Consider the following 16,460-nt stretch of genomic DNA (forward strand, 5'->3'; position numbering starts at 1 on the left):
CATGGCGCATCTGCCTATCAACAAAATCATGACCAAGAAACGTGTGGAATTTGGTGGCCTCATGGATTGATGGAAGGATTTTATACTTATGGTCTGATTTCGATTCCCACTTCAGGCGTCGGTTTCTAAACATTAAGAACCGCATATTTTTATCCCAACTGACCGCTGTGGCCGGGTGTTGTAAGCTGTCTGATTTACATGCATCCCACGTAATGTAACTGTCTTGCAGGTTCTTCACTCTCCTTTCGGTACAGTCGTTTGATTATACAAAACGGTATTTTTTCGGCTAGTTGTTTTGTTTCTGCACATAAGCACAAACAAATTTACATCTCGTGAGCTTTGCATCGTTTTTGTTTTATCTTCAGAGTCTGAACATAAAAAGTGTCTCCATACTATGAAGAAATAATTGTTAATTCATGCATAAAAGTAACACTTCTTACTAGTGATGTAGCTATAAACGTATTTAAATATAATCATCATAATCCACCTGATTACTGTGCACAACAATTAATGCATTATATCATGCTAATACAGGGATTTCTGCAGTGTCCATTTGTTGACCTGTTTCTTTTATATGATATTTGCTATTGTTACTTTACACTAGCACTGCATTGAGACACATAGATAACTGGTAAATAATCAATGAGCCCTTTGCTTTTGTTTATCAAGAAGATCTTATCCCTTATAGTTACTGTTGTTTAATATATTGTATTTACCTTAGAGTCCATATGTAAAAAAATTCCTAGTACTTATTTAATGTGTGGAACTGCATAAAACATTTCTCTCTATGAAGCGAAAATTTGCAGATATACATTGTTTCACTTTCTTTTCCCTGGCAGCACAAACTCTACAGGTTGCGGCAGGAAATTTCTCTTCTATTGTCTGAAATGGACAAAGGTTCATGCTGCTTCATGTCACATGACAGTCTTCCAGATAGATCTCTACACGGTGCTCTCCTCGTTCCGCAAGGAGGTTGACCCGGCACGTCTCTCTATGGGTCCAGAGAGCCTCCATTATCATCTTAATTCCATACGAATTAAAAAGTCCACAGTTTATTACGTTCAGGGTGAGTTTGTTTGTCCATTTCATCGATTTCCTTAGAATAGGCTAGTATGAAAGGTATTGATTCATGGGGCGTAGTACTGATTTACACACACAAGCTTCAACATATCCTCTCCGGTTTTTCTATTTGTTGCCCCTGTATTCGAGACAGAAGCGTCATGAATTGATGATTTCATTCTGACATCCCGATTGTGTTTCTACACAAAACTATGTCTCCTTGCTTCCCTCTTGATGCTTTGACTCCCAGAGTTTGCGGTGAATTCTTGTTCGCTGTAATAGTACCGCAGACTTTGTTTTTGTTTTTCAGTAGTAAATCTGCAGTAGAGGTACTCTTAAAATAATTATCCTGGTAGATACGGTGCCACATACCAAGATAATGTCTAAGAACTGAGAAAACAAATTCTTCCAATTTCTTCACTTCACCAGAGTAAATCTCCATACTGTAGTTTTAGCCTGTGTCATTCTTGCACACCTTTGTAATAGGTAACCCATACAGTGTAATCTTTCCACTGTTATACGTTCGGAACCTCAGGCGTCCTCTCCATAGAATCAACCCCTCCTCCTGAGAGAACTATCGTTTTGGTCTGTAAATTGTCCTGAATTTATCGAGGAAACAATCCAGCCCAGGTTGAGCACTGAAGCGTCTCCTGCGGCTATTGTGCAATTTCGTGTTGCCGTTGAAATGCTTGAATTTCACAGTCTGTTGTAATCTATGAAAACTGTTGTCTGCAAAAATGCTAGGATAGCCATTAGAGGGTCTGTTGACCGATAATTGGCTCTGAGCACTATGGGACTTAACATCTATGGTCATCAGTGCCCTAGAAATTAGAACTACTTAAACCTAACTAACCTAAGGACATCACACAACACCCAGTCATCACGAGGCAGAGAAAATCCCTGACCCCGCCGGAAATCTAGCCCGGGAACCCGGGTGTGGGAAGCGAGAACGCTACCGCACGACCACGAGCTGCGGACACCGATAATTTGTCCATCTATCTTTTATTGTCTGTCCCATTAGAAGAATTAGGCTAAGGAATTTCTCCATGTTCTTCTGTGTAGCAGAAGTCCATCTGAGTGCCTTACGTTATATGTTTCACTGTGATTTAATTATAATAGGTGCGTAAGTCACTCCACAAAATTTTGATACAAGTCGTCACCGAACATCGGGCTAACCACATATGTAAATATTATAATAATAAACTGACTTTTTAACATTTTACATATTTTACATGACATGCAATAATTTTGTATAATATTTTATGTACATGTGTTTTGGATTTTGACCTTGCCGTCTTTGATGTTAGTGTGTTCTATGTGTGTGTTATCTTTTTACTCTATGGTGCTTGACCATGGTATTATGATGATATGTGAGTCTTTTGTTCACTCTCCTGAGCCGATTTAGAGTCTTCATTTGTAGTGATTAGAGGCTGCAATACAAACAGTTATTTTGTTCAGAATTGTTCTGCTTGACTTCTTGGATTTCTATAAATGTATGATATGTAATGTTGGTTTTATAATGTTTGACGTAAGTATCTTCTTATGAATGTTTTCTTTGTAAATTTCGACTTTGAACATCGTGTTGATCACTGGATTTTACATAAATTTTGTTTTTGTTTTTGTACTCTACCGTGAACATGGTCCAGGTCTGAAACCGGTTTCAAATAAATTGCAAGAAAGTCAGTATTCGTGTTAGGTATTTCCTACATTATAATCACAGAGGCTACAGAATCACATGTTATTGGAAATATGCTGACCCATGCATGATGTTCAAATGTTTGCATTTGACAACATCGCCACCTTACGCTTCTTCACATGTCTGCGAATGGCATGTCCTCATAACTGTAAATTTATTGGCTTACCACAGTCATCCAGATCTGCAGTTTCACTAGGAATAGATGAATACGTATCCACCAAAACCTCAAAATCTATTTCACAGTCGTTCATATCATTACCGTTGAAAGGGCACGGCCAACTTCCTTCCCCATCGTTTCCTAACTCGATGGGGCCGATAACCTCGCTGTTTGGTCCCCTTGCCCCCTCCCCCCCCCCATCCCCCGCCCCCCCTCCCATCACAAAAAAAAGAAAAAAAGTCAACCAACCAACCGTCTTCTGAGTATGGCCGCTCTAAAAGAAGGAGGATCTTCAAGATGGAAATGGTAGCAATTTGAAATATCAAAATGCACTCACAGTACTAAATAAACAAACCGTACATGAAGGCATCGTGTTTCCTACGTTGACAATCAGTGTAAACACCAAACTCAACGAAGTCTACAGTCGGCATGTAGTAAACACGAGCTATCTCGCAATACGGCCGCAACCGATGGGGCACAAAACACGAGTAAATTCTGGATCCGTCCGTAATGTGTTAATATGGCGTATTAACCTCTGGAAACGCGAAGTGAACAACGTCAGATTGCACAGTAGTTCCAAATTCATATTAAACGTTGTTTACCTTCGCTACCGACTAGAGGTTAGATTGAGCCAAGCCTCTTACTTATGAATGAAGCTACCTTTAATATCTTTCGTTCTTAGTTAACTGAGATAAGAGTTGCAGGATAGATTTTCGTCATGTAATTTCAAGTTCAGATTCACTAATTAATACAAGTTAAATGTGAGGCATGTAGCGTCTCTTTATTCCTAGTCAGCAATGAAGATCAGTTCTGTCTTCAAGCCTCGGTCTGGTACGAAAGCTTTGCTTAGGTTTCACGGCTTATAGATACCGAGTTTGAACCCATATCCGGAACAAAACAGATTTCATTTCTTTTAAAGCTCAGACATATGCACAACTACGTAGTCATGATTTGTAATGTCGCTTTGTGATAGATAACTATGGCGATAGGTGAGTTTCGAAATGCAGATAGATACAGGTACCATCACAAACACAGTGAACTTACTAGTGATACGTTGTTTCTGGTGAACATTCCATAGAGCACTTTACAAAGTTAATCACGTTTTTCTTAATGGTTAGTTCAATCATCAGTTTATGCAAATGACAGTTAACGTGTGCTTGGAAATGTTTTGCTCGTAGAGAGGAAGAATACTTCGAATAATCGTCGTAATTGCAGTCCAGATATTGTCGAAAAATCTGTTATTCGGAAATGAATTTAGCATTGGGAAAGTATTACGGAATGATTTATGAGCTTGAATTACAGGCGTTAGCTGTCTCAAACACTAATGACAGCGGTAACATTTTAGAAATATCACTAACTGTTACAAATTTGAGTTTACAAGCGTTAATGACTAGTCCATGTCTAATACGATGTTCCGTGGCGTTGGTAATATCATGGCATTAATTTAAATTTGGATTTATTGGCATACGGAGCACTCATTATTCTCTAGTGGTGAACTATGGTAACCATTTGGCATAGTTAGACGACTGTACCGGAAAGAGATTAGAGAACGAGCAAGACAGTAACGTTATGTGGACTGCATCAAAACCAGGCGGAACTCAATTAAGGTGGTTCGAATACTCTGGAGCATGTTAGTACATGTAAGAGCTCTCTCTCTCTCTGTCTTTCAAGAGTAAGTTTCTTCGATTTTGCTAGCATGCCAGAGAACGTGGCGGAACGAACTACAAGAATGGTTGTCTGAATCACAATCACATTAAGAGCGAAAATTGCGGAAATAATGTGGTACTGGACGTCATGAACGACGTGCAGATACAGGTACTGTCATGTAGCCAGTAATAATCTACATTTACATCAACATGGATACTCTGTAAATCACATTTAAGTGCCTGGCACAGGGCTTATCGAATCATCTTCACAATTCTCTATTATTCCAATCCCGTTAAGCGCGCGGAAAGAACGAACACCTGTATTTTTCCGTACGAGCTCTGATCATGGTTATCGTTTCTCCCTATGTAGGTCGATGTCAACAAAATATTTTCGCATTCGGAGGAGAAAGTTGGTTACTGGAATTTCGTGAGAAGTGTCCGCCTCAACGAAAAACGCCTTTGTTTTAATGATGACCACCCCAAATCCTGTATCATTTCAGTGACACTCTCTCCCCTATTTCACGATAATACAAAACGTGCTGCCCCTCTTTTTCTACGTACTCCGTCAGTCCTATCTGCTAAGGATCCCACACCGCGCAGCAGTATTCTAAAAGGGGACGGACAAGCGCAGTGTAGGCAGTCTCCTCAGTATATCTGTTACATTTTCTTAGTGTTTTGCCAATGAAACGCGGTCTTCGGTTAGCCATCCCCACAACATTTTCTATGTGTTCCTTTCAATTTAAGTTGTTCGTAATTGTAATTTCTAGGTATTTAGTTGAATTTATGGCTTTTAGATTTGACTGATTTGTCATGTAACCGAAGTTTAACGGATTCATTTTAGCATTCATGTGGATGACTTCACACTTTTCGTTATTTAGGGTCAAATGCCACTTTTCGCACCATACAGGTATCTTTTCTAAATCGTTTCGCTATTTTTTTCACCTTCTGATCAATTTATTAGTCAATAAACGACAGCGTCATCTGCAAACAACGGAAGACAGCTGCTCAGATTGTCTTCCAAATCGTTCATATAGATAAGGAACAGCAAAGGGCCTATAACAGTACCTAGGAGAACGCCATAAATCAGTTTTGTTTTCCTCGATGACTTTCCGTTAATTACTACGAACTGTGACCTCCCTGGCAAAATAATCACGAATCCAGTCACATAACTCAGACGATATTCCATAAGCACGCAATTTCACAACAAGCTGCTTGTGTGTACCGTGTCAAAAGCCTTCCGGAAATCCAGAAATGCGGAATCAATCTGAAATCCCTTGTCAAGAGCTCTCAGCATTTCATGAGGGTAAAGAACTAGTTGTCTTTCACAAGAACGATGTTTTCTAAATCCATGTTGACTGTGTGTCAACATATCGTTTTCTTCGAGGTAATTCATAATGTTCGAACAAAATATATGTTCCAAAATCCTGTTCCATACCGACGTTAATGATATGGGCCTGTAATTTAAAGGATTACTCCTACCACCTTTCCTGAATATTGGTGCGACCTGTGCAACATTCCAGTCTTTGGGTACGGATCTTTCGTCGAGCGAACGGTTGTATATGATTGTTAAGCATGAAGCTATTTTATCATTGATAATGTCCTAGAGCTGTGTGACAATTTTCGTTTTTTAATCAGGCTAAGTATGCACTTCGCAACCTGTTGCCTAGTTCCTTTTTCTGCGAAAGTTATCACACTCGTTGTTGGACTCTACATGCACTGTTTCTGAATAAATGTACTAAAGCTGCATTGCGTTATTCTGGTATTGAGGGCATGTAAAATTCAGTAAACATAATTGGACGACGTATGTTGTTGCTGATATGGTCTTCAGTCCAGATACTGGTTTGATGGAGCTCTCCATTCTACCCTGTCCTGTTCAAGCTTCTTCATCTCTGAGTAACTACTACAACCTACATTCTTCTGAATCTGCTTAGTGTAGCCATCCCTTGGTCTCCCTCTACGATTTTTATCCTCCACACTTCTCTCGAATACTAAACTGGTGATCCCTTGATGCCTCAGAAGGTGTGCTACCAACCAGTCCCTTCTTCTGGTCTAGTTGTGCCACAAATTCCTCTTCTCCCCAATTCTACTCAGTGCCTCCTCATTAGTTACGTGATCTACCGATGTATACAGAATGGATATTATACCACTAATGGATCAACAGCTTAGTTAATCCCAATATGATGACAGAACATTTTATCAATTACGCACGGGTGAATTACATGGTTTTATTTCAGAATTGGCGTCATACTGACGTGTAAATGTCATTCACACTTGTCACTGGTATCTACGACGGGCGTTCAGAAAGTAAGCTCCGATCGGTCGCGAAATGGAAACGACTATGAAAATCCGATAAAGCTTTGCACAGATGTGTTGGGTAGTGTCTCTAGTATAACCCCAGTTAGCATCACGTCGCTCTTCTCATTTCTGAGCTCGCAGTGAGTGCGTAAAGATGTCTAGAAAATAGTGTCTGCCGCCAAGTACGAGGGCCTGGTGAGAAATTTCGCCTGAAGCTATGCAGCTAACATTACATAACTGTCGTGCTGTTTCGTCTTCACGACAATTCTCAGCCGCATTCTGCAGGGGCAATGAAGATGCTTCTGCAACGTTTTCAAATGGAAATGTTAGATTACCCACAATACAGTCCGCAATTGTCTCCCCCTGAGTTTCATCTCTGGTCACATGAACCGCTGTCTTTGAAGACAACATTTTGACACAGACAACGAGGTGTAGGCCAGCGTGGAGAATTGGCGGAAAGCACTGGCGGCAGCCTTCTATGATGAGGCTATTGAAAAGTTGGTACAACGCTATGACAAAAGTCTAAGTCAGAACGGCGACTACGTAGAGAAGTAGCTGAAAGGTGTAGCTAATTGTTACAAGTAAAACATTTCTGATGTTCACTGTGGTTTCAATTTGGCAATCAATCGGAGCTTACTTTCTGAACAGGCGTCGTAGTTTCGTGGCCGTACACCGTTTTACTTTAAGACACACTATCCTGACGTCAATTTCCATTATCTTCCGGGCGACACTAGCTTCTCTCGTAAAAATGGCAGCCCATTCTTCCTCAAGAACCGAAACCAGAGAAGATAGAGAAGTTGGACGCTGGGGTCTACAGCAAAGCCAACGTTTTAACGCATTCAAAAGGTATGCCACTGGGTTCGGCTCGGGACTCTGGGCGGGACGTTTCGTTTCAGTAAAGTATTGTCCTTAAAACATTGTCTCACTGATGCTGCCTGGTGCACTGTCAAGCTAATAAAGTCAATCATCGTCTCCGAACTGTTCATCTACTGTATGTACTACACAAGACTGTAAAATGTGTTCATATCCTTCCACATCACCGTTTTATTTAGTGCAATAAGGGGACAACACCCTAACGTCGAAAAATAACACCATACAGTAACATAATCTCCTCTCTACTTCTGCGTTTCCATTACACACGATGGCAGATAACAAAAAAATGGCTCTGAGCACTATGGGACTTAACTTCTGAGGTCATCCATCTCCTAGAACTTAGAACTCCTTAAACCTAACTAACCTAAGGACATCACACACAACCATGTCCGAGGCAGGATTCGAACCTGCGATCGCAGCGGTCGCGTGGTTCCAGACTGTAGCGCCTAGAACCGCTCGGCCACCCCAGCCGGCTCAGATAGCATTCTCCAGGATTGTAATAATGGTATAGCGTGATTCATCACTTCAGGTCACTCTTTTTGAGTCATCCACTGTCCAGTGGCGTCGCTCTACATCACCTCAAGCTTCGCTTAACACTGTATACAGAAATGGGTGGCTTATGACGAACTGCTCGACCAGTGTACCCCATTCTTTTTAACTCCCAACGTACAGTCACTGCGCTAGCTAGAATGCTGATGTTACTTCGGAACTCGCGAGTGATTCCTTTCGATTTTTTGCAACCCGCACTCCGCAATGCTCGACGGTACCCGTCTGCCAGTACATGAGATCTGCTGCTCTTGTTTAAGCTGTGGTGTTCCATCGTGTTTCCTCTTCACAACCATATCGCCAACAGTAGACTTGAGCAGCTTTAGAATGATTGAAATGGTGTACTTGTTACTCAAGTTACATCCATTGACTAGTCCACATTCGAAGTCACTGAGCTCTCCTGACGGACCCATACTGCCGTTACTGCTTCTCTACTGAGGCAGTACTCCCTTTCTCCTTGCATATTGGTTGATCTGCTTCTTGTGACATCTAGTGGTCTGTTCCACGTTACATATGGGTGTCCAGATACATTTGATCAGATAGCTTATCTGTGTGTCCATAGCATTTAAGAAAAGAAAGAGTGAATTATGTGATAACTGGGCGTTTGAAGAAACAAAGATGATCTGTTTGTATCGATAGTTACTTAGTTAATTACCTGTTCCACAGGTTATTTGAACGGTTTTTTATCCAAATTATGTGGAACGAGGCACTTTAAGTGATGTGCATACATTACATGAATAGTTTTAACATAATAAGTTTTAAGATTAATTAAAATATTGTTTCCAATCCTACTCATTGAACTACAATTAAAACTAAGTTTCCTTGCCTAATGTGAGTTAAGGATTCATTAGGGGGCTGATTATTTTTATTATATTTTCTGGTGTCGGGTTTACAGTGGAGCGAAGACACGATCGACAACCCTCAGTTGGCAGTAGGCAGCCAGATGTTGTGATACGGTGGCATGCAAACACGTGGGGTACAGGAATAACTCGGGATACGTAGTAAAGTTGTCAATACTGGCAGAGAAGCTGAAGATATTCTAAATGTGCACTTCGGATGGCAATTTCCAAAACTGTTCTTGGTATTCTGAAATCGATGAGTGAGAGTGTTATCGAAAATACGTATTGCAATAAATGATCATGTAGACTTTTGTTTGTGTTAACAACTAACCATACCGCGTGATAGAACAATTGCAGCTAATTGTATGCGAAACTGAAGTTAGACTATATACCCTTCTAAAATTACTAGTCATGCTAACATTACGGATTTGGAAACCACTAAACGACAAAAACTTCACGTATACAAAAGAAAGGAAATATAATTTATTGAGTGAAAAAATCGTGAATGAACTGATAATGGAGACTTCTACCAGAGAAAACCTTATCTACGTATTTGAAGCAAAGTTGGCTACATTATACGGTCGGAAGACCGCAGTCAAAAGTCGTGGAAATATCAGCGAGGACAGCGAAGGGAAGATCATCTCGACTGGCGGCTCCGAAAGCTCATTACGTCATGGACAATGCAGTAGATGACTGCAGAAATCAACTATCATAAGTGTCGCAGGGCAACACAACTACAGTGGTACCGTTAAAATTGCTGCAGACGGAACTATACTTCGGGATTTTTTGTTTAATAGTTGGCAGAGCAATGATATTCTGTAAAAAGCTGTAAATTCCTGGCATGACTAAAGTATTTTCTAGAGGAGTTGCTACATTCGGAAAAAAAATTGAAATTTGATGATATTAAACTACGTATGGAACAAAGGTAACAAAGGCTTGGAGGCGATACAACAGCGTATAGGCACTGCAAAGGCAGGAGCACGTATGGAGCTGCAGTTCACTTCACTGAAAAAAATGTACACGGTTACAAGCGTACCATCCCTCATTCATCTAGATCTTCGTAGTCAGAATCAGACACAATTTTTGCATAAAATTTCAAAGAGAATTATGGAAAGCTTCAATCAAGAATCGGAGGAAGGCAGCGAAGAAAAGAAAAGACAATCAGTATTGTAGCCGATTGTTGAAAGTGGATAAATAATACAATAGAGTGCTTCTCGATTTGAGGCCTACCAAGTTTTTGAACCGTAAATGAGACCTGTTGGATAATAGTATAGTAGTACCTGCATAGACATAGGCTAACATCGCGCGACACATTCACATTCGGTGATATGATGACGCTGTAACTGATAAATAATAGAACAGCAAGGAGAGATCAAGCTAAGATAGCAGTTTTATTTCATGGTCATGATAAGGACTTCAGGTGTGAGGCTACACTCTTGGGCGACTTATAATGAAGGTCACCGGTACTACCCACATCCCAGCGAACCATCGGGAATTGATCGAGGTCGTCCACGGGAACCTCCACAAATAGGCAATTGTGCAAATCAAATTTAAAGGCATCCAGGGAAGCCTCCTGCTCTCCCCATGCACCTGAGGCAAGTAGACTGCTTATATTCAGAGTCATAACGTAACTCGATACTGGTCGCGTGATATAATTAGAGGGAAACCCCTGGAACAGCGGAAGCAGACTAAAATGGAGGGAAGCCTTACAGACTAATAAGATTCGGGCTCCCTCTCCTCCCCCTTGTCATATTTTATAGTTAGCTCAGAAGAATAGGCCTCTTCATTTGAGATCTGAGCACCATGGGGAGGGCTTGATGCTTGTTATAAACAAATTATCATTAATAATAATAATAAACTAGTGGCAGAATTTGGAAATAATAGCAATGATATAACAAATTAACTAATATTTTATTACGAAAAATTTATTTTTCGCAGTATATTATTTACTTTTTTTACAATGCTTTTGTTGTGCACACAGTATATTTTTATTAAGAATAATTTGTTGTTTATTAGCAGTTTTTTACTTACAATCACTTGTTACTCACACAGTGTATTTTACAAATCTTTTTTCTTATATATGCAATTATTTTGAATCTTTTTGTGTATTTATAGACACATACGTACATCGAACATATTTACAAAAATATTTTTTCTGAATAATTATGACTACCAGCTACAAGAAGAAGAAGAACTTAAATACTATGTTTCCCACTAACTGTCTATATACATTTCAACCATTTTCTTTTTGAAGGATTTTATCATCAGTTAATATATATTGTATTTATATATCAGTCATTCCCTTCAAAATGCTTCAAATGGCTCTGAGCACTATGGGACTTAACATCTGAGATCATCACTCCCCTAGAACTTAGAACTACTTACCCCTAACTAACCTAAGGACATCACACACATCCATGCCCGAGACAGGATTCGAACCTGCGACCGTAGCAGTCGCGCTGTTCCGGACTGAAGCGCCTGCAACCGCTCGGCCACCGCGGCCGGCCCCTTTCAATATATGCAGTATTTACGTTTAATGAATCACTTCTGAACATTTCTTCCTATTTACACTTCAATAATTTCTTTTCTATATAAAGTATATATGTGGGAAACGGCCACTAGCAGCATCAGCTGAAGAAAAAAAACCACACACACATATACAGCTATGAAAAGCAATTCAGTGCAACTACCCCGCACATACTCGCACCTGCACGTAAACTAGTAACAAATAAATACTCGGCCACACACTAAATCACTCCAGTGAATAGTGTCAGTATGTGTGAGTGGCAATCTCATCCCCTCAGATGAATGATCTGTCATCATGATGGGACAGCACTACTTTCAGCTGCTATGCAATATGCAGCTTATGGCCTCTCGATCGAAAGATTACCTGGTGCACCATATGTGGGGCTGCACCAATTAAGGATTATCAGTGAGGTATCCCGACATGTCGAATTTTTTGGGATTGTAACTAATTACTTCATACAGATAGGAGCCTTTCACTTAGTAGATGAAACTCTCTGTATCCATATAATGTAATCTGTGGTCGGTGAAGTTTGGATTCTCAAACTCATAATGAGAGTGGTACGTGTGGAGTCTGGAGACATCCGGTACACACAAAGCGGTATAGAAAACCCTCGTGAACTGCAGTGAAACTTTGGCCATCTGCACAGCGACTAACCGTTAATTGAGGATCGTGACCCGCTTGAAATCAGGCCTGGCGATGCTATCTATTGCACCATAACGCCCATTCCACCGATAAAGTAAATTAATTTCGCGGTATCCTCTAACATCTTCCTTGGTTTTTCCGAAAACTGAATTGTTTCAAAACTTGTGAAAATGTTTTTAAAATCACTAGAGCCCTATTTTCCATTTTTACGTTAATATACGCATTCAACCAGTATCGCTGTTTGAAGGAGATTCTGCGCGTGATACAAAGAAGTTCCATTCCCAAGATGAGACGTTGCTGGAGGTTTCTGTAATGCAGATTATAATACTGTTGTTCCACAGCTTTGTCAGCACCTTCGGGATGGAACCATTTTGCGGGGCTAGGTGCTCTGGATACAGTGGTAAGTCGCTGTGCTAGTCATCCAAATGGTTGAGACACGACAGTTCTTCCTCGGCATCCTAAGTCATACCATGAATCTTTTTCTTCAAACTCATGATATCCTACTAAAGCAGCCATTGCAATCATCCAATTGGTAGACTTCGTCGCATTGAATACGCATAATGGTTGTTTACATCCGTGTAATGGATGTAAGTTAAATTGTCAGATCTCCCTACTCATTCGTGGGCTATTCGCCTTGGCACACGTGTGCACACACTGGCAAAGTCTGCCACGATGCCCCTACTCGAAGAAGAACAGCATGTCAACATCGGTTAACAGTCGGATGCCGACTTTTGTCTTTCTTAACATTGCATCCCATGAAAGCCCTGGCGTGATGAAATAGAAGTCGGAATCCATACATTATGTTCCCAGGCAAACTCTCTGGAACTTCTCAAAAACGTCTGCGAGCATGTGTGCGTCAGTGTTCATGACACTGTATATATGGCCAGGAGGAAAAGTTACATTTTTTAAAGAGTTAATAATCACTTTTCTATTTTTCACACATAATGATGTTGTATACATATCGTATTTCTTGAGAAGAACTAGTAATTTCTTGGTCAGGAAATATCTAGAGGCTATCAATTCCATTAACAACTCGACAAATAGGGCAATTATTTTTATGAATCTTAATTTGCGAATGTGAAGTTGGTGTCTTATGATTCATGCTTAATAATCTAACATAGGCTTAGGGGTGGGAAAGGGAGTTACTGCAATCAAAGGTCTCTTTAAGCTCTTTAGTGGAACTAGTACGGAGGTCCTTACTAGTGATATGAACGCTGTTATCAGAACAGAATTCTAGTGTTTTATTGACATAGCCATTTTTATAAAAGGTTACAGAAAAATTGCCTTTATCTGATATATAATGAGGGAATTTCCCTCTTCGACTTTGTTATTAATGTGCTACACTGAAGAAAAAAAAACAGAACAATTTTTCTTTCTCATTCTATGACAGGTGATATTAGTTTCATTTGTAGTAGGCTCATTAACCTTGCAGCTACCTTAACTTGTTCGCATCTGTCGAGCATGGTAGTATCCATGGCAGATTTAACATCGACAACCAGTGCAGTGACAGTAGTTTTATATAATTTCAATTTTATGTTTAACACCTTTAAATAAAATGTTAAGTTTCGCTGCATCAAAGGATATGTTGGTTTTGTTAATAACCCTATCATAGAAAGGAAAGTTAGCACCATTACAAATTGGTTTCCTTTTAAAACAATCAGCTTCCTGTGCATATTGAAGGGCTAAGAGTTTTCTGTGGTGTTGTTCAACGATCAGATCTCACTCTACAGTTAACCACTCATGAATAGATTTTAAAATAATGTCAGATTGTGTGGCATGTAGTAATTTACTAAGTTCTAAATGTGACAGGTAAGCCTTACATACCAGAGCCTTTCTTACTATACAGTTCACCTATCTCATTAATACTACCATGTTGCTCTTTATACATAACAAGAAATCGCCAGCTGGCAAATTTCTCATATCTGCAGTATATAAAATACAATGTAACATACTTCCAACATTTAATAGAAGACAGACAGGGAAGGCATTTAAAATCCACGTTCGTGAGGACTTGCTCAACAAAGATGGCAACAATTCGTGTAAGTCAATTTTTGCAGAACATCTGAAAATAGAAAACACACTGTTTCTCCTCAAATGGACGTTTTAGAATAATTTGAAATACATAAACGTATCCACCTAAATTAAAAAGATTTATTGAAGGATGAACTTGCATCAAAAAACAGACGCAGCTTTCAATGTATATCATCTCTTACAAAATGCAAAAATTAGCCCATTTCTTTTACGTATTAGAACTATGTTTTTTCAAATGTGTGATACATAACTTCTTTGTATAACTAGGTTATACTTTTGTATCCTTTCATATATGGGTTCCTTGCTGCTAGTACAACAGCTTGACACACACATAGATGCAATTCAGTAACTGTAAATTCTAAATCTATGTTTACAATAATCACATACAATATGTATATTTCTGGACATATTACGGCATTATGCTTCTATGAGACCTCTTCTAAACCAACACTAAGTAAAGGTTTCTAATACCCCTAATTTTGTAGATATCTGAAGGTGATAAATTAATATCTCGTAACTGGTTAAGCATACTAAAAAATATTTCTAAGTAATCACTGAATTTTATTCTGAAAAATATCATACCCTGCCGATTCATCACAATATCATCATCGAGTGCGTCTAGAAAGGAAGGTCCATGATGATTGCGAGATGGCCCAGGGCCAAAACAAGTTGAAAACCGAGCTGGTGTCATCAACCAATACCACATTGATGATGATCACTGTGGTGATGGTGTTTGCAGGCATGGCGAACACATCGTAAACGATCCAGGTGGGTCGATGAACACATCATCATCTTATCAGTTTGTGGAGTAGTTGTTGTTACAGGTGCATCTTTCAAACTGCACATATTCATCGCATCTCCAACTGAAGAAGAAGAAGAAATTAAACAACAGAATGCGTCTACATCTAGCCAAGTAAACATGGAAAAGAACAAGCAAACATTATCTTAAATTCATAACTGTAGGATCAGTGAAGTTAAATCGGGATCACTTATTAGCCCCTAATTAATCATCATTTCTGTTCTGGTGGTTCATCTCTGCAGATTCTGCCGGTGGTGTTGATGTTGGTGTTGCCTAGTCTCAGACTGGAATGACTTCTCACTCCGAAACGACACGTATCTACAGCCGAAACCGCCATTTCTTTGTTTGTTTCAAACAATTAGAGACGAATGTCTAATGTCCAGTCATTCGATTTTAGGCAGGAAGGCGCCTGTTCGCAACTGTGCGTGGATTCCGCTATCTCAAACAGTCTCTTCCGGTTTTCTTATATAATGGATTATATTTCAGTTCACGTACGTGTGCTGGTCCATCATGAGGAGGTAGCTTGTTTTGTTGAACTGGAGAAGAAGAATTTACCGATGATTTTAGGACCTTCCGCACACCACGACTGGTATCTGCAGCTCACTATCACAACATCAGACCCTACTGTCAAAGAATAACACAACTATTTCGGTAAAATATCTTTTACAGGCATTTACTAGTGCTGAAGCCATCAATCTGAGCGTCAAGCTTCACTCAGAGTGTTGTAGCTATCACACTATGTACCACGAGTTCAACAATGATAATAATAATCGAAGATAGTGAAAATAACTTTTTACTCCCCCAGAAAGAGCTCACGAGAGGCTTGCAGAAGATCCAGTAGCATTAGGCAACTGCTACGGCACAGAGAACACCTAGTATCCTTAGGGTATTATCTGAAGATAGAGGTGCATGGCTGTATCGAGATATTACTAGTCTCTGGCCTGCGTTTTTAAACAAATACGCTTAAAACCTGTATGTTTTAACTAGTAGCGAGCAGTGTTTATAAATCGGTCTGTGGTGTTTTATATGAGCACAAGTCTGCAAAATCGATTTTCACGTTAAATTAAAATTACATACAAATGGATAATATTTTGCATTAGACCCCCAATGGTCAAACACAGACTAAACGATTATCCATATCCGTAGCAAAAACCAATGAGTAATGACAACAGATGACAGAATCTTTGGTCATACCCTCCAAGTATGGGTGTAATTACACAATTTTGTGTGTGTGTGTGTGTGTGTGTGTGTGTGTGTGTGTGTGTGTGTGTGTGTGAGTGTGTGTTTGTGTGTGTGTGTGTGTATGCCGCGTCTAGGACACCTGCGGGGCCAGGGATAGAGTGGATGTGA

This window comes from Schistocerca serialis, chromosome 3 (genome assembly GCF_023864345.2).
Source record: "Schistocerca serialis cubense isolate TAMUIC-IGC-003099 chromosome 3, iqSchSeri2.2, whole genome shotgun sequence".
Taxonomy (NCBI): Eukaryota; Metazoa; Arthropoda; class Insecta; order Orthoptera; family Acrididae; genus Schistocerca; species Schistocerca serialis.